This window comes from Chlorocebus sabaeus, chromosome 5 (genome assembly GCF_047675955.1).
Source record: "Chlorocebus sabaeus isolate Y175 chromosome 5, mChlSab1.0.hap1, whole genome shotgun sequence".
Classification (NCBI taxonomy): Eukaryota; Metazoa; Chordata; class Mammalia; order Primates; family Cercopithecidae; genus Chlorocebus; species Chlorocebus sabaeus.
The window spans coordinates 25,504,754-25,524,077 of NC_132908.1; the positions used below are offsets into that span (position 1 = coordinate 25,504,754).

The 19,324-nt window shown below is 45.8% G+C and overlaps 1 protein-coding gene across 12 annotated transcripts in view; it reads left to right on the forward strand.

The window, feature by feature from the left end:
- KATNIP (katanin interacting protein) overlaps positions 1-19,324 on the forward strand; it is a 234,135-nt gene that overhangs the window by 32,103 nt on the left and 182,708 nt on the right. Inside the window, exon 3 of one of the 12 annotated variants that reach the window (XM_037989720.2) lies at positions 1,525-1,630. The exons of 9 other annotated variants lie outside the window; for them this stretch is intronic. The gene's annotated coding sequence lies outside the window, so the exon portion shown is untranslated. Of the gene's footprint in view, positions 1-1,524; positions 1,631-1,999; positions 2,440-19,324 lie in introns of those variants that run through there. 2 more of the 12 variants (XM_073015258.1, XM_073015262.1) reach the window with 2 other exon arrangements.

Genomic DNA, 19,324 nt, shown 5'->3' on the forward strand with positions numbered 1-19,324 from the left:
ATCTCTAAAACATATATATATAGTGTGTGTACAGCAAAATATGAATATGTATACTAAGTGGGTAAATAAAGGCTATAAATTTTATGTCATTTCAGATCAGGTTTTGGTCCTAAATAATTGCATAAATGTATTACTAATTCCTGATTAATGAATATCTACTCTATTAATAGTCTTTTGCTACTATAGGAATACTTTAAAGAATGTTCTGGAGCAGACATCCCTGTGTACATAGGAATAGCCAAAGGTTAAATGCTTTAAAGTAGAACTAATGGATCAGAGGGTGTGTGCTCTATTTAAATTGATGTTTCCAATTCATCTTTTAACAGTGCATGAAAGGGATAGAGCTTTTTTTTTTTTTCCCCCCCAGGTTATCTCATAGCAAGCTGGCCAGATTCAAGTGTGGCTATCCTTGACTGAGGTGCCCACAATGGAGCCATTCAGTGGCCACCCCTATAGTTCCCTAGTTCATTCGTCTTGTGGGGGTGAGAGGAGGGGCATTTACTTGAGAAGGACTTGGGGACATATCTAGCACCTTGATTTCTTTTGTTTTCCAATAGGTTTTTGGGGAACAGGTGGTATTTGGTTAAATGAGTAAGTTCTTTAGTGGTGACGTGTGAGATTTTGGTGCACCCATCACCCACGCAGTATACACTGAACCCAATTTGTAGTCTTTTATCCCTCACCTCCTTCCCACCCTTTCCCTCTGAGTCCCCAAAGTCCATTGTGTCATTCTTATGCCTTTGCATCCTCATAGCTTAGCTCCCACTTGTAAATGAAAACACACAATGTTTGGTTTTCCATTCCTGAGTTACTTCATTTAGAATAGTAGTCTCCAGTTCTATCCATGTTGCGTGAATGCCATTAATTCATTCCTTTTTATGGCTGAGTAGTATTCCATCGTATATACATACCAGAGTTTCTTTATCTACTCATTGATTGGTGGGCATTTTGGTGGGTTCCATGTCACAATTGCGAATTGCAGCACCTCGATTTCTGCAAGCCATCTCTTGCAGCCCTGAGCTCATAAGATTTGTCTTGGCTGATTGCAGGCACCAGTGAGACAGGTGACTTTTCTGTAAGTTTCAGACTCCACTAGCGCACAAACTGCAGATACTCCCTTCCCTTTTCTCTGTTCAGTTCTCCATGTTCTTCTAACTTCAGTTTTGTGGGGATTCAGGAGTTGCCCCGTCCATACTTACAGATCTCAATTGCTTTGTTTAAAAAAAAAGTTTTTTTAAAGGAAACAAACAAAAAAGAAAAGGCAAGTTGGTGGTGTTGCATTACAAAAAGCCTGATATGACAGCTCACATTCCAACTCTGCACTTTTACTGGAATGAAACCTTTTAGTTCATATTTCTGGGCAGAGAAGAACAAAATCTATTTTAGCTTCAACTGCCAAATGCGTTCCCAGTTGCGAAATTATTGTTGTCAGTCTTTCTACTTCCTGAGGTCTTGGTCTCTCTGCAGCTTTGAGAACTCGAAGAGAGGGGCCCCCGTAACATTGACAACTTCTGATTTAGGCAGGGCAAATAAGACACAGGGCAGGATTAGAAGCAGTGCAGCAGAGGAATTGAGCCTGCGAACCCTGGAACCAAACAGCCTGGATTCCTAGGCTAGCTCTACCACTCAGGCAAGTGACTTACCTTTTCGTGATTCGACTTCCCTCTCTGTAAGATGGGGATGATATAAAACCTGCATTTCACAGGACCGTGGCAAGGATTCAGTGAGTTCATACGTGTCAAGTGCTTAGGACAGAACCTGGCACATACTCGGAGCTCAATAAATGTCAACAATTATAATTTAGGACTGGCAGGACAAAATAGCGTATTTGCAAAACGAATCCCTTGAAAGTCACAGGTGGAGAAGTCTTGCTGAGAAAAAGCAGGACACAGATTGGGCCCCTTTGATATGATGGAAGAATGGTGCATAATCCCTCCCTGTTGGAATTCCTTTGTATGTGAGTCCCCAGCTTGCCCCGGTACCTCTGCAGTCAGGCTGGGCGCTGCAGGAGATGTGTACACAAACACCCAAGTTTAACAACAACAGGGCCAAGACTCCAGCCCCGAAAAGCAAAGAGAATCAATTTCTGCTAAAATGCCAGGAAGGAGATTGATATGTCTAAAACCTTCCTGGTATCAGCTTAGCTTCCAACACAAGATTAAACTCTAGGAAAAACCCATCAGAGAGCTGCAATTTGTGACCAGACAGAGATAATGTTGACAGCTTCCCTTTCCCAAGTCTGTTTTGGATAAACAATATGCCCTTCAACAGAGCGCCATCAAAGTTTTCTCTATCCTCAGATCTTAGGCATGAAATAGCCTTTAAAATAGCTCCCTTTACTTCCTCCCTCCACCCCCAGAAATCACTATATGGAATATGGAATATGATTAGAAGAGAGAATGGTGCTAAGAGGAGGTTCCTGCAAATTACTCAGGAAAGGTATGTCTGCAGGATAAAAACACCCCGTGAAAGGGCCGGGCGCGGTGGCTCAAGCCTGTAATCCCAGCACTTTGGAAGGCCGAGATGGGTGGATCATGAGGTCAGGAGATCGAGACCATCCTGGCTAACATGGTGAAACCCCGTCTCTACTAAAAAATACAAAAAACTAGCCGGATGAGGTGGCGGGCGCCTGTAGTCCCAGTTACTCGGGAGGCTGAGGCAGGAAAATGGCCTGAACCCAGGAGGCGGAGCTTGCAGTGAGCTGAGATCCAGCCGCTGCACTCCAGCCTGGGCGACAGAGCGAGACTCCGTCTCAAAAACAAAACAAAACAAAAAAAAAACACCCCATGAAAACCGTCACTTTCTCTGGGGACACTTTTGGAGGAGCAAGACACAGGTCATGAAAGTGCCAGGCCATGTGGGCTCTGGTCCTGGCTGCCGCCACTGACCATGGACACACTTGCTTTCCCCACTCTGAGCCCCTGTTTCCTTTGTGGTCCCCTAAGTCTGACAAGAGCCAATGCTTCTGTGACTTCAGCTTTATTAGCGTCCACAGGCCATGTCTGTCAGCTTCGGTTTAAGTGATAGAAGCCTTCCTTAAACCAGCTTCTGCAAAAAAAGAGAATTTGTTGCCTCACCTAGCTGAAAAGTTCAGGGGTAGACATCAGGCATGGATGGATCTAGGTGCTCTGACTTAGTCCCTCTCGACTCTGCCTTCTTTGGTGGCAGGTCTGTTCTCCACCAGGTGGCAAGATGGCCACCAGCAGCCTTAGGCTTACAGTATAGAGGCCAGATGGCATGGTGGGGGAAGCTCAGGTGCTAGATTTAAAAGGTTCGGGGATGAATCCTGGCTCCTCACTCACCCAAGCAGCTCAGCCACCTCAGAGCTTCAGTTTCTTTCTATATAGAATGGGGATAGTGGGAGCACCTGTCTCACTAGGTGGTTGGGGTGCCTAGAACAGTGCCCTACAGGTCGCAAATGCCTGAATAGTGAGCGGCGCTTCCTCCTCCTCCTGCGTTTCCTCCTCCCTTTCCCCTTCTCCTTCCTGTCATTATCAGAATTCTCTCAGCAACTTCAGCAAAGAGTTAACACTCTCCAAGTCTAACTGTTCAACCACGGCCCCAGATCGAGACTCGCTGGCCCATCGAGGGTTGTGCACTTGTCCTGGAGACAAAGGTTGGGTGGGGTCAACCCTACGTTAAGCACATGGTTAGGAAGGGATATTTTCCCAAAGGAAAATCAGGATAGTGGTGCCAGAAAAAGGGGGAAAGGCAAAAAACAGCAACTCTCCCCTTCATGGCCACAGTGTGGTGGGGATAGTAACTGACAGCACAGTTGTTAAAAATTATGTTCACAGCCAGGCGTGTGGCTCACGCCTGTAATCCCAGCACTTTGGAGGCCCAGGTAGGTGGATCACCTGAGGTCAGGAATTTGAGACCAGCCTGGCCAACATGGCAAAACCCTGTCTCTACTGAAATACAAAAAGTAGCCGGGCCTGGTGGTGGGCTCCTGTAATCCCAGCTACTCAGGAGACTGAGGCAGGAGAATTGCATGAACCCATGAGGTGGAGGTTGCAGTGAGCCAAGATTGTGCCACCACACTCCAGCTTGGGTGACAAGAGCGAAACTCCACCTCAAAAAAAAAAAAAAAGTGATATTGACATCTGTTGTCTTGTTGACTCTTCACAATGCCCAATAAGGCAAGCAATATTATCCTCAACTTACATGAGAAAAAGTCTAGGCTCGGAGCGATGAGACAGCCTGCCCTGGGTAACACAGCATGTACAGGGCTCACCTGACAGCCTGTGTTCTGTGTACCCTGGCAAAGTGGCAAGAGCACACTGCTCCCCCTCCTCCCCGCAGACCCCTGCTACTGGTTCACAGCCAGACAGGAGGACCCTGTACTCCTGTGACCACAGGGCTGGGCAGAGGCAACGACTGCCTGGTAAATGTGAGCCTCAGTTTCCTCATCTGGCAAAGGGAGCTGGTCTGATACTCAATGCCCCCAACTCAATGCAATTAACTACAGCCAGATTCCAGTTAGAAGCCACTAGACACAAATCAAAACTACAGTGAGATATCATCTTATCCCAGTTAAAATGGCTTTTATTCAAGACAGGCAAAAACAAATACTGGCGAGGATGCAGAGAAAAGGGAATCCTTGTGCACATTTGTGGGGAATGTAAATTAGTACAATCACTATGGAGAACAGTTTGGAGATTCCTCAAAAAACTGAAAATAGAGCTACTATACGATCCAGCAGTTCCACTCCCAAGTGTATACCCAGAAGAAAGGAAATGGGTATATCGAAGGGATTTTTCCACTCCCATGTTTCTTGCAGCACTGTTCACAATAGCCAAGACTCGGAAGCAAACTCAGTGTCCAACAGACACACGTGTGAAGAGAATGTGGTACACACACACAATGGAGTCCTATGCAGCCATAAAAAAGAATGAGATCCTGTCATTTGCAACAACACTGGAGGTTATTATGTTTAGTGAAATAAGCCAGGCACTAAAAGACAAACTTCACATGTTCTCATTTATGGGAGCTAAAAATTAAACTCATGGACGTAGAGAATAGGAGGATGGGTCCCAGAAGCTACGGAGGGTGGCAGGAGAAGTAAGGATGGTTAATGGGCACAAAAAAATTAGAAAGAATGTGCAGGTGCAGTGGCTCACACCTGTAATCCCAGCACTTTGTGAGGCCAAGGCAGGCCTATCACTTGAAGTCAGGAGTTCAAGATCAGCCCAGGCAACGTGGTGAAACCCCATCTCTACTAAAAATACAAAATTAACCGGGCGTGGTGGCACATGCTTGTGAACCCAGCAACTCGGGAAGCTGAGGCAGGAGAATTGCTTGAACCCTGGGGAGGGGGCGGAGGTTGCCGTGAGCCAAGATCATGCCACTGCACTCCAGCCTGGGTAATAGAGTGAGACTCTGTCTCAAAAAAAAACAAAAAACCCAAAAACTAGAAAGGATGAATAAGACCTAGTATTTGCTAGCACAACATGATGACTATACGCAAAAACAATGTAATTGTACATTTAAAAATTATTAGAAGAGGCCAGGTGCAGTGGCTCACGCCTGCAATCCCAGCACTTTGGGAGGCTGAGGTGGGCAGATCACTTGAGGCCGGGAATCCGAGACTGGCCTGGCCAACATGGTGAAACGCCATCTCTACTAAAAATACAAAAATTAGCCGGGTGTGGTGGCGCGTGCCTGTAGTCCCAGCTACTGGGGAGGCTGAAGCAAGACAATCACTTAAACCCAGAAAACAGAGGTTGCAGTGAGCTGAGATCATGCCAATGCACTCCAGCCTGAGCGATAAGAGGGAGACTCTGTCTCAAAAACATAATAACTAAAAGAATATACTTGGGTTGTTTATAAACACAAAGGATAAGTGTGCTTAAGGGGATGGATACCCCTTTTACCCTGATGTGCTTATTATGCATTGCATGCCTGTATCAAAACAGCTCATGTAACTCATAAATATATATACCCATTATGTGCCCACAACAATTAAAAATAAAAATAAATTTAAAAATTTTTAAAAAGAAGCTACTGAAGGTCAGATGTAGTGGCTCATGCTTGTAATCCTAGCATTTTGGGAGGCTTAGGCAGGAGGATCACTTGAGCCCAGGAATTCGAGGCCAGCCTGGGCAACATAGTGAGACCCCGCCTCAAAAAAACAAAAATTACAATTAAAAAGAATTACCAATAAAAAAGGAAGACACTGAACTGTGCCTTCCTCCCCACCACCACTATATAATTCAAAACAGAAACTGAAATAAGATCGGGTACAGTGGCTTACCCCTGTAATCCCAGCACTTTGGGAGGCCAAGGCAGGAGGATCACTTGAGCCCAGGAGTTCGAGACCAGCCTGGCCAACATGGCAAAACCCCATATCTACTAAAAATACAAAAATGAGCCAGGCATGGTGTCGTGTGCCTGTAGTCCCAGCTACTTAGGAGGCTGAGGTCACCTGAGCCTGGGAGATTGAGGCTGCAATGAGCCAAGATTGCGCCACTGCACTCCAGCCTGGGTGACAAAGTGAGACCCTGTCTCAAAACAACAAACAAACAAACAAAAACGGAAATTGAAATAAGTATAAGGAAATTCAATAAAGTTCTGGACTTTTCCAGCTTTTTTTTTTTTTTTTTTTTAATATAAAAACCTAAACTCTCTAAAAAATACATTATTTGGTCCAGTCGTCTTTATTGAAGTCCTGGGAGATGGCTTGGCACTGAGAGGTGGAACGATCCCAGGCAGGCAGGGCAGGAGGCTGGGACAGACAGCCTAGGGTCACATCCTGGCTCTACCACTGGCTGTATGGTTTTCAGCAATTACCTAACCTTTCTGCATGTCAGTTTCCTCAGCTGCAGAATGGAGCTGAAAATAGAGTACCTCCTCCTGGGTTGTTGAGAGAATTAAAAGACTAATACATGTAAAGCACTTAGAACCATTATCTGTAAGGGCTGTTTAAGTGTTTCCTGTTTATCATTCATTGAGTCCCTCTGTCGGATCCTGTCCACACCATGTTCCATCAGCTGGAGTAGTTGGGGTTGGTGTAGGGAGGCAGGGTTAGTGTGGTTGACATCTGCAGATACCCAGCCCGGTGGGCCCTGCATTCGACATTTAATTTATTTCTGATTCCACAATTAATGCATGCTGATTGTCAAGAAATTAGAAAATGCAGAAAGGTACACAAATGATTCGTCATCCTACCACCTAGATAATCACTGTTACAGATGCTCCTCAACATACAATGTCCCAATAAACCCATCCTAAATTGAAAATACTGTAAATCAAAAGAAAATGCATTTAATATACTTAACCTGCTGAACATCATAGCTTAGCCTAGCCTACCTTAAATGTGCTCAGTGTACTTATATTAGCCTACGGTTGGGCAAAATCATCGAACACAAGGCATATTTTATCATGAAGTGTTGAATATCTCATGTCGTTTATTGAGTACTGTACTCAAAGTGAAAAACAGAATGGTTGTATGGGGACTTGAAATACGGTTTCCACTGAATGTATATTGCTTTCATACCACAATAAAGTCGAAAAATCCTAAGATGAGCCATTGGGATCATCTGTATTTATTTTTATATTTCTTTCTAGCTTTTTTTTTTCTTTTTCCTTTTCCCTTTCCCTTTTCTTTTCTTTTTTTTTTTTTTTTGAGGCAGGTTCTCACTTTCTCACTTTGTCACCCAGGCTGGTGTGCAGTGGCATGAACGTGGCTCAAGTGATCCTCTCACTTCAGCCTCCCGGGTGGCTGGGGACTATGGGCATATGCCACCATCTCCAGCTAATTTTTGTATTTTTTGTAGAGACAGGGTCTCATCACATTGCCCAGGCTGGTCTTGAACTCCTGAACTCAAGTGATCCTCCTGCCTCTGCCTCCCAAAATGCTGGAATTACAGCCGTGAGCCACTGTGCCTCTAGCATTTTTTTTCCATGCAACTACATATATTTCAGAAACAGGACCGTACTAAAGGACAATGAAAAATGCCTACTTTGCATTATTCTTTTTAAAATGTATTTATTGAGGTATAACTTATGTGCAATAAAATAAGCTTAAGTGTATAGTTTTATGAATTTTTATATATAAATATATAAAATCAGTTATTCACATCAAATGTAGAATAATCTATATTTAAGAGGTTTTCACATGTCCCCTCCCAGTTAATACCTCTCCAAGGATAACCACTATTTTGACTCCTTTTTTTTTTTTTTTGGAGAAGGGCCTTGCTCTGTCACCCAGGCTAGAGTGCAGTGGTGCAGTCACAGCTCACTGTAGCCTCAAAGTCCTGGGCTCAAGCAATCCTCCTGCCTCAGCCTCCCAACTAACTGAGCCACCATGCCTGGCTCCATCCACGTGTTTTAATGCATCAGTAGTTTATTCTTTATCATAGTATAAGACCTTCAGTTCTTCTCGGAAAAATTAAATTGCAAAATAATTTGAGTACGTTGTTGTTAAAAAAATTTTCAAGTTTGCACGTTAAATAAAAATAGTCCGTCAAATTTACCCTCAATCTCGTTCCCCTTCCCAGAAATAACTGCTGTTATACATTGGATGTTCGTCTTTCTGGAGCTTTTTCTATTTATGCAACTCTTTTTTTTTTTTTTTTTAAACCAGGGTCTCACTCTGTTGCCCAGGCTGCAGTGCAGTGCAGTGGTGTGATCTCAGCTCACTGCAACCTCGGCCTTCCAGACTCAAGGGATTCTTGTGCCTCAGCCTCCTGAGTAGCTGGGATTATAGGTGTGCCCCACCACTCCCAGCTAATTTTTGTATTTTTTTTTTTTTTTTTTTAAGTAGAGACAGGGTTTCACCATGTTGGCCAGGATGGTTTCAAACTTCTCGCCTCAAGTGATCTGCCTGCCTTGGCCTCCCAGAGTGCTGGGATTACAGGCATGAGCCACTGCGCCCAGCCTATGCAACTCTATTATTTATTTCAATTAGGAGTAGCTTTGGCCACAAATAGCAAAATACCCAACTAATAACGGTCTAAACCAGGGGTCAGCAAACTTTTTTCTGTAAAGGATCAGATAATAAAGATTTCGGTCTTTGTGGGCCACACAGTCTCTTGTCACAACTACTATGCCATTGAGCACAAAAGCAGCCACAGTCAATATGTAAATGAGCATGGCTGTGTTCCAGTATAACTTTATTTGCAAAAGTAGGTGGCTGGCCAGATTTGGCCTGTGATTAATTTGCTTACCCTTGGCCTAAATAATAGGGATTTGTTTGGCTCATGTGGTGGAAAATCTGGAAATAGCTTCATGAGAAAATCTGAATTTACACTTCTACCAAAAACATCCAAGAAAGCCTGTCTTTCTAATTGTATGGAATAGCAATTAACAGCTTTTTATATTTTTGCCAGTCCTTTTTGTCTTTATTCCTGTGTTTTGGAAAAATGCCTCTGTTTAATCTTCCAGATCACTAATTTTCACTCTATCTGTATCTGTTCTGTCCTTCAGCATGCTTTGATTTCTTTTATTTTTTATTTATTTTTATTTATTTATTTATTTATTTATTTATTTATTTATTTATTTATTTATTTATTTTGAGACAGAGTCTCGATCTGTGGCCCAGGCTGGAGTGTGGTGGCATGATCTCCACTCACTGCAACCTTTGCCTCCCTCCTGCCTCAGCCTCCCAAGTAGCTGGGATTACAGACACCCACCACCATGCCTGGCTAATTTTGTATTTTTAGTAGAGACATGGTTTTGTTGGCCAGGCTGGTCACAAATGATTTATTTTGATGATTAAATCTTTTATTTGTGATTTTTTTTTTATGTTTCCCAAGTTACTATCAATGTAATTTTAAAATTCTTTTTCTGTAGTAGGCTGTTCTTGTTTGATATATGCAATGTCCTTCCTCTTTTATTCTTCTGATAATATTAAATATATTTTAAGTGTCTCTGCTTGCATTATTATCTGTTTGATTGTTATTTCTTCTATTTATTAAGTAAGTCCCTGTCTTTCATGGATGTTGGTTTTCCTGAAATGTTTTGTGATTTGTGGATATGTGCTCTTCTGTGTAGTATGATTTCCTGTTTCATATTTTCTTTTTCTTTCTTTTTTTCTTTGTTTGTTTATAGAGAAGGTGTCTCACGTGTTGCCCAGGTTGGTCTGAACTCCTGGCCTCAAGCATTCTTCCTGCCTCGGCCTCCCAAGTACTAGGATTACAGGCATGAGCCACTGATTTCCCATTTCCTTCTCTGTAGATGCTATAGATTGCTGCCAATACTTACGGGCAGAGGGTCAGAACTTGCTGCAAGAAGTATGATGTAATGCTTGGTCTTGTGAGCACAGGGTCTCTTTTTTCTTTCTGGCTATGTCCTGCCTTTCTGTCCCGAAGACCCATAGTCACAACTCCTGAAGGCTGGTGGGATTGACAAGCTGCCTCCTGGTATCCCCACGGGAGCTCTCTGTCAATCTATTTGACCCTTGGCCTGGGGCTTTCTCCTGTCCCTGGAGAAGGTGCTGCCTCTAGGTTTGGAGCAGCCCAGGCCCACCTTCACCTTTTGCAGCTGTCCTTCCTAGCTTCTGTTTTGGCCTGTATTTTTGTTCATTAATTCAATTCTGTCTGCCATTCATTTCTCAGGGATTTCTCAACATCTTTAATTAAAAGATTAAAAATCTTTTTTTTAGTGGCACCCCTTTTTATTTTCCACTTTGGCCTCCCAAAGTGCTGGGAAATAAGCATATGCTGCCATAGACTTTAAATGGTGTCATTTCTGTGGACTCGGGTAGGAGAGATTGATATATGGACTTGCTGTTGGTTTTCCAAACTTGATTCATTCTCAAGGAGACTTCCTGTTTTCACCTGCCTGGTCACCTTCATCTGGAAAAGTTCATCTTTCTCTAAAAATATACTAAGAACCAAATGAGATGTTCCAATTTTGAACTGATCAGTATAGAATATAGGAATGGAGTTGCACTTTTTTTTTTTTTTTTTCTGAGACAGAGTCTCACTCTGTTGTCCAGGCTGGAGTGCAATGGTGCGGTCTTGGCTCACTGCAGCCTCCGCCTCCCAGGTTCAAGCAATTCTCCTGCCTCAGCCTCCCGAGTACCTGGGATTACAGGCGCACACCACCATGCCCAGCTAATTTTTGTATTTTTAGTAGAAATGGGGTTTCACCATGTTGGCCAGGCTAGTCTCAAACTCCTGACCTCAGGTGATCGGCCTGCCTCAGCCTCCCAAAGCTGGGATTACAGGCGTGAGCCACCGTGCTGGCCAGAGTTACACTTTCTAATGAAAACTGGGTTCAAATACCATATCTGCTCTCTGCTACCTTGGTCAAGTCACTTCACCTCTTAAGCCTCAGCATTCTCACCTGTCAAATGGGGGGAATGATAATAATACCTACCTCCTAGGGTTAATGAGAGTGTCAATGGAAATAGCAAATGTCAGGCATTCAGCATGGGGCCTGGCACATCTACGTTGCTAAAATATGTTAGTGCCCTTCATCTGTCTTAGTCTGAGCAAGTATTTCTCACACACTCATTTTGTGCCATGGTAGTGGTGGTTTTGACAGCCATACCATAATGTTAGCTCATACTGAGGACATCAGCTAAAAGCCCTGTCTTTTGCCTCCTGAACTTTTCTCAAGCCACCCTTCCCTCGCAGTGCCTCCCCTTGTACAGAACCTTTACCTTGGCCATGATGCATTTTATCAAGCTACTCTTGCTCCATCTCTAATCTGAAGAAATTGATCTGAACCCAGATTCCGTCATCCAGTTTATTCTGTGTGCCTCCCATCTGAATGTCATCTGCCAACATAATAAACAGCTTCCGACAGCCAGATCCAGCCATTGATAAAATTATGGCCTGGGAGAGGACCAAGGACAGAACCCCACGACATGCCACCCTTCCAGGGAAGAGTAATTTAGATGACTGGGCACGATGATTAATTTGTCTAGTGCCTGTAATAGTATGTCCTTGTGGCTTGATTATAATATTAGCAACCATGTATTCCATGTTATTTACTATGGGCCAGGTACTGAGGTAAGGGCTTTGCATATATTACTTTTGTGTATGTGTTTGTATGTGCTTTTGTTGCCCAGGCTGGAGTGCAATGGCCTGATCTTGGCTCACTGCAACCTCTGCCTCCTGGGTTCTAGCAATTCTCCTGCCTCAGCCTCCCAAGTAGCTGGGATTACAAGCATGCATGGTAAAGCCCTGTCTCTAGAAAAGTACAAAAAAAATTAGCTGCATGTGGTGGTACGCACCTGTAGTCCCAGCTACTCAGGAAGCTGAGTTGGGAAGATCACTTGAGCCCAGGATGTCGAGACTGCAGAGAACTGAGATCATGCCACTGCACTCCATCCAGGGCAATAGAGTGAGACCCTGTCTCAAACTCACACACACACACACACACACACGCACAACCAGATGTGGACACAGGAGCATATACAGGAGTGTGGGGGACCAGCATGTTGTTCATTGTGATAGAGGCACCATCACGCCCGGCTAATTTTGTATTTTTAGTAGGGATGGGTTTCACCATGTTGGCCAGGCTGGTCTCAAACTCCTGACCTCAGGTGATCCACCCACTTTGGCCTCCCAAAGTGTTGGGATTACAGGTGTTAGGCACCGCACCCGGCCTATTATTTTTATTTCTTACAGCAGCTCTACAAGGTAAGTATTTATATTACTTAGGACTTGGTTGAAAAAATAAACTTAGTCTAGTTGAGCAGAAGGGGAACTTCATTACTTTCTCACAGGCTCTGACGCAGTGGAGCTTCACAGAATCATCTGGATGTGAAGAACAGATGGAGCTCTCCAGGGTCCTGGGAAGTCCTCTTTCTATAGCTCTTATCTGTCTACGTCTCTGCTTCTGTGTCCTTCTCACTTGGTACAAATTGACTCTCTTTCTCAGTTCACCCGGCAGAAAATAGTTCCCACCAATGACTCCTAAGTTCACTTACCCACTTAAAGAGAGTAGCCAGATCTGCCCGAAACCTCCCCCCTCCTTTTTTTTTTTTTTTTTTCTGAGATGGAGTTTTGTTGTTGCCCAGGCTGGAGTGCAATGGCACGATCTCGGCTCACCGCAACCTCCACCTCCCGGGTTCAAGCAATTCTTCTGCCTCAGCCTCCCAAGTAACTGGGATTATAGGCATGCACCACCATGCCCAACTAATTTTATATTTATATTTTTAATTTATATTTTTAGTAGAGACGGAGTTTCTCCATGTTGATCAGGCTGGTCTCAAACTTCTGACCTCAGGCGATCTGCCCACCTTGGCCTCCCAAAGTGCTGGGATTACAGGTGTGAGCCACCTTGTCTGTCCTAAACCTTTTTTTAAGACAAGGTCTCCCTCTGTTGTCCAGGCTGGAGTGCAGTGGCATGATCATAGCTCACTGCAGCCTCGACCTCCCAGGCCAAGCGATTCTCCTACCTCAGCCTTCCATGTACCTGGGACCACAGGTGCACCACCACACCCAGCTAACTTATTTTATTTTATTTTATTTTTTGTAGAGATGGAGTCTCAAACTCCTGAGCTCAATTGATCCTTCTACCTTGGCCTCCCAAAGGGCTAGGATTACTTCAGGTGTGAACCACGGCACCTGGCCCACCCTAAACCTTTTCATCCAAACCTCTCAGGATTATTGGCCCTACTTGGGTCAGGCACCTGCTCCTGGTTCAGGTACCTATGGTTAGCAGTGGGGTCACACTGTCCCGATATGGCGTCCAGGAATCTAAGTGCTGCGACCTCGTGGCTGATGGGGCAGTGACATCCAGAATCCAGCTGCACATTTTACAAATAAAAGTGAGGCCCTAAGTCACACAGCTAAAAAGAAACCAGGGCTTGTTCAAGACCAGCCTGGGCAACATGGCAAGACCTCATCTGTACAAAAAAAAATTAAAAATTAACCGGGCGTGGTGGAGTGTGCCTGTAGTCTCAGCTACTTGGGAGGCTGAAGTGGAAGGATCACTTGAGCCCAGGAAGCCAAGGCTGCAGTGAGGTATGTTCATGCCATTGCACTCCAGTGTGGATGACAAGAGTGAGACCCTATCTCAAAAACAACAACAACAACAACCAGGGCTTGTTCCAGGTCTGTCTGATGCTGAAGCTCATGTTGTTAATGCTCTGCTCCTTACGCTGGGCCACACTGTCCCAGGATGGCTTTGGTTGTGGTGTCTGTGACTCACGTCTGGCCAGTGACTCAGGCCAGGGAGCCCAGGGACCCACCTTGTGTCATCTACCATGGTCCAGTCCCCGTTAAGGGCTCTGAGATTCCTGGTCAGTTTACTTATTATTTTTTTTAGTGACTTGAAAGTCACCTCGGCCCTGGCTGAAGTCTCAGATCTCACAATTTCATGGTGGAACCTGACACTAAAGGTGACAAGCAGAGACACTGGAGTTCAATAAAGCTAGGTGTTTTTTAGTTTATTTTGTTTTTGTAGAGACAGGGTCTTACTGTCTTGCCCAGGCTGGTCTTGAACGCCTGGCCTCAAGCCGTCCTCCCACCTTGGCCTCCCAAAGTGCTGGGATTACAGGTGCGAGACTGTGCCTGTCCATGGCTAGGTTTAAATTCTAGCTTTGTGACTTCTCATTGGATGACTCTCTATGCCTCTGTTTCCTTAATGGTAAAATAGAGATCATAATCATAATAGCCAGTTTATCAGTTGCTATGATGGGTCAATGAGATAAAACATGCAAACTACTCCACACAAATCCATTACTCAGCACAGAGCAATCAGTTCTCTGAATGGTAGCAGTTTATGAACTCTGAAACAATGGGGAAAGAACGGGAGTCCAGAGGAGGAAGTCTTTACTCAGCTAACAGGACACGCAGTGGGAAGGGGACTGGCCAGGGTTTCAGGAGGAATTGGCATTGAGGCCTGAATAGATGATGGCAGGATTGGGGTAAGGCCCAGCAGATAAGAGCAGATGTGGGCCAGGCATGGTGGCTGACACCTGTAATCCTAGCACTTTGGGAGGCCTAAGCAGGCAGATTGCATGAGACCAGGAGTTCGAGATCAGCCTGGGCAAAAAGGTAAAGCCCTGTCTCTACAAAAGTACATAAAAAGTTAGCTGGATGTGGTGGCACGCACCTGTAGTCACAACTACTCGGGAGGCTAAGGTGGGAGGATCACTTAAGCCTGGGAGGTCGAGGCTGCAGTGAGCTGAGATGACACCTGCACTCCATCCAGGGCAATAGAGTGAGACTCTGTCTGAAACATACACACACACACAACCAGATGTGGACACAGGAGCATATACAGGAGTGTGGGGGACCAGCAAGTTGTTCATTGTGATAGAGGCAAAGAAAAGAATAGGTATTGGGAGCAAATGAGCATCACCAAGGCTGGTCGTGTAGACTGGGGCCCTATAGAGAAAACTTTGTGTACTCATTCTTTCATTTATTTGGCAAATGTTTATCAAGCACCTGCCATGTCCCAAACATTGTCCTAGGCCCTGGAGATTCAGCAGTGAACAAAATAGACACAAATCCATGCCCCTGTAGAGTTTATGTGCCAGTGGCTGCAGGCAGACACTAAGCAAATAAATAAGCAAAATATAAAGGGGTATCAGAGAAGAAATAAACAGGGAAGGGGGCTGGGGAGGACTGGGGAGGGATGTGACATTAAATAGGGACCTCAGAAGGGCCTCACTGAGAATGTGAGCAGCGACTACAGGAAGTGAGAGGAAGCCACGCAGATCTCTGGAAAAGGAGCATTTCTGCAGAGGGAACAGCAAGGGCAAAGTCGTGGGGACGGGGCATCCGTGTGGCTGATGGAGGAGGAACGAGATGGTGGGAGAGAAGGACAGAGGGGTCAAGGCCAGGTCGTGTAGGGCCTTGTGTCATTTGTAGGGCCTGGCCTTTTACTCTGGGCACGGTGGGAGCCAGGGGAGCATTTTGAGCAGAGGAGGACCGGGACCTGGCAGGCTTTAACAGGATGCACCTCCTGGTCATGTGGGGAGAATGACCATAGGCGAAGGCGAAAGGAGGAAGACCAGGTGGTGGCTGCTGCAGAATCTCCGTGAGAGATGACGTGGCTTGATTTGGGGCAGCAGCTGTGGGGGTGCTGAGAAACAGCCTGATCCTGGGTATTGTAAAGACAGAGGCAGCTGGACTTGTTGTTGGATTAGATATGGGTGGGAGAGAGAAAAAAGACAAGACCTTTAAGTCTTGGTCTGAGCAGTGAGAATGATGGATGCTTCATCTCCTGAGATGGGAGAGAGGGTGAGAGCAGGCTTTAGGGGGAACATCAGGAATTCAGCTTAAAACCTAGGAAGACCTCTGAAGGCAGCTGGAGATGGGAATCTTGGGCTCAGGGAGAAAAGCTGTGTTAAGCTGACTCTGTCTGGAGTGTGGAACCATTGACAACTTTTTTCTTTTTTGTACACAGTGGTAGAATGGGCTGAGGTCATTAGTTATGCAAGTAATGCATGAAAACAGCTTTCTTTAAAAATGGTAGCTCACACTGTTTTGCATCAAGCTGTTTTCATGCATTACTTGCCTGAGCCCAGGAGTTCAACACCAGCCTGGGCAACATAGCAAGACCCCATCTCCACAAAAAATAAAAATAGGCCTGTCACGGTGGCTCACACCTGTAATCCCAGCACTTTGGGAGGCCGAGGCAGGTGGATCACTTGATGTCGGGAGTTCAAGACCAGCCTGGGCAACATGGTGAAAACCTGTCTCTACTAAAAATATAAAAATTGGCTGGGAGTGGTGGCCTGTGCCTGCAATCCCAGCTACTGGGGAGGCTGAGGCAGGAGAACCACTTGAACCCAGGAGACAGAGGTTGCAGTGAGCTGAGATCGCACCACTGCGCTCCAGCCTGAGCAGCAGAGTGAGAACGTCTCAAAAAAATAAATAAATAAAAATAATTAGCTGGTCATGATGGTGCGTGCTGTGGTCCCAGCTACTCAGGAGGCTGAGGCAGGAGGATTGCTGGAGCCTAATAATTCAAGGCTGCAGTGAGCCATGATCACACTGGTGTACTCTAGCCTGGGCAACAGAGTGAGAGCCTGTCTCTAATAAATAATATAAACATTGTCACCTTCTAGATAAGGCTAAAATCCATTTTGCTAATCCCACCCCTCCCTAAGGCCAGTCTTCCCATCCTGGAGTAGCTGTTGCTATGAGCTTGGCATGCATCCTGCCAGGCCTTTCTCTGTGCAATTGTATACCTGAGTGTATCCATAAAATGTATGTGGTATTTTTAAATTTTTTTTTTTTTTAAACCAGAAATGGTGTCACACTGAATGTACTGTTTTGCAACATGCTTTTGTAGCTTGTAACTTGCCTATTGTCCCTGGGCTATGTGTCTTGGAGATCTATGCTTGATGTTATCTGCTCTTTTATTTTTTAACCTGTTGCATCGGATTCCCTGGTATTCAGCTGTTCTCCAGCCGGAGGACATTAGAGTTGCTTTCAACTAGCATTTTGTCCATTCTTCTCAGGCACCTGTGTGGCTTTCTCTAGGCTGAATTGCAGAAGGGAAATGGCCGGGTCTGAGTAGATGAAGGGTCTGTGGGATTTGGTGTCTTGTCTCAGTGGATACTGCCATGTTGCTTCCCAAAGTGCCTCTGTCTATTTCTCTGCCCAGCCGTCAGGTTTTGAATGAAGAAAGCCATAGAGATCTGGGTTTTAGAGGAAAGCACAGGGAAGGGGCTATGGGTTGGAAGGTAGGACCAGGAAGCCAAGAAATCATGGACTTTGTGAGCTGCAGTTCCACTCTTAAGAACATGCATTTGGGCCGGGCATGGTGGCTCAGGCTCATAATCCCAGCACTTTGGGAAGCTAAGGTGGGTGGATCGTCTGAGCTCAGGAGTTCAAGACCAGCCTGGGCAACATGGTGAAACCCCGTCTCTACAAAAAATACAAAAATTAGCTGGGCATGGTGGCGTATGCCTGTTGCCCTGGCTACTCAGGAGGCTGAGGCGGGAAACTCACTTGAGCTTGGGAGGTGGAGGTTGCCGTAAACTGAGATTGCACCACCATTGCACTGCAGCCTGGGTGACAGAGCGAGACTCCATCTCAAAAATAAATAAGTAAATAATAACGTGCATTTGGAGAGAACATGAGCTACTTTAGGGGCTGACCAGACTCTCCCAATCCCCTCCTTCCCTCCTGAAAACAGAGCAGCACAAATGAAAAACCATCTCTCTCCCGTCTGCACACCTGGCTTCTTCCCAGGCAGCTGGTTGCCATTCCTAAGCCAGCTTCACAGCCCAGAGTTGCGGCCGCACCCCATGTGGCTGCTCAGCCACTGAAGGAAGACCCAGGAGTTGAGGGCCTTATGTCACACGCCACCACGGTGACCATATTTCAGAATTAAAATTGGGGCCTGTGACCTGAGGAGTTCATTGGACTTTGGGGATTTGGGCCTGGCCTGTTTGAATTCAGGACCACTGTAGGAAATCCTGGCCATCAGGATCATCCATTCGGTTCACAGTACATTTATCAGTGACTTTTGATGTCAAGGCTCAGCCTGCCCTGGGAGCTGATGGTCAAGGAGGAACGATGTGCTGTCTCAGGGTTCCCAGGACGCAGACTCTGAGCAGGAGATACACATGCAGGGGTTTATTGGGAGGGCTCTTGGATGACACCTGTGAGGGGCAAGAGCGGCAGGCTTGGGCAGAAGGAGGAGTTGTGCAGTGCAGGTCTTGGGGAGCCCACAGATCCTGGGTGGAAACAGGTGGTCCTTCAGAGATGTCCCAGTTGAGACAAGGAACTGGGGTCTTTGCACCTTTGGCATCAACCAACATCAGAGATCCGGCATAACCTGGGGAAGGATGAATTTCTTCCTGGGAAGGGATATAGCTGTAAGCCACTAGCCATCTGCACTCCCAGCAGCTGGGGTATGTGAAGGATCTGGGCCCCGCAGCACAACACCTGCTGGCCATGCAAAGCCCACAGCCACTGCCTTTGATAATGCTCCAGCAAGGGGTGTGTGAAATGCTTCAGGAACACAGCTGAGGGAGGGGAGAAGCCATCCTGGGATAGAGGCCAGCAGGGAGGAAGTAGACCTTAACTGTGCCTCAAAGTCCTAAACTCCAAACCTGCACACTAGAAACGGCTCCTCTGGATGCCTCGAAGACTCCTCAAGGCAAGGCAATGACCTTGCAAGGGCAGTCAACACAAGGGCAATGAGCTTGAGAAGCAGCCAGAAGGGCTGAGTGGCTATTGAGATGGGGGTGGGGAAGGTGGGAATGACGTCAGCAGGGTGGTGAGAGCAGATTATATTCATGCGCCAGGCCACACTCAGACCTGCTCTCCCTCCAACCTTTGCTCCATGAATGGTGCCCCGTCCCTCCAATGATGCAGGCCCTCCAATGATGCAGGCCTGGAATCATCCTTGATAGACGCTCTCCCTTGTCTCTTCTTTCCAGCCTCTTATCAAGTCCTGT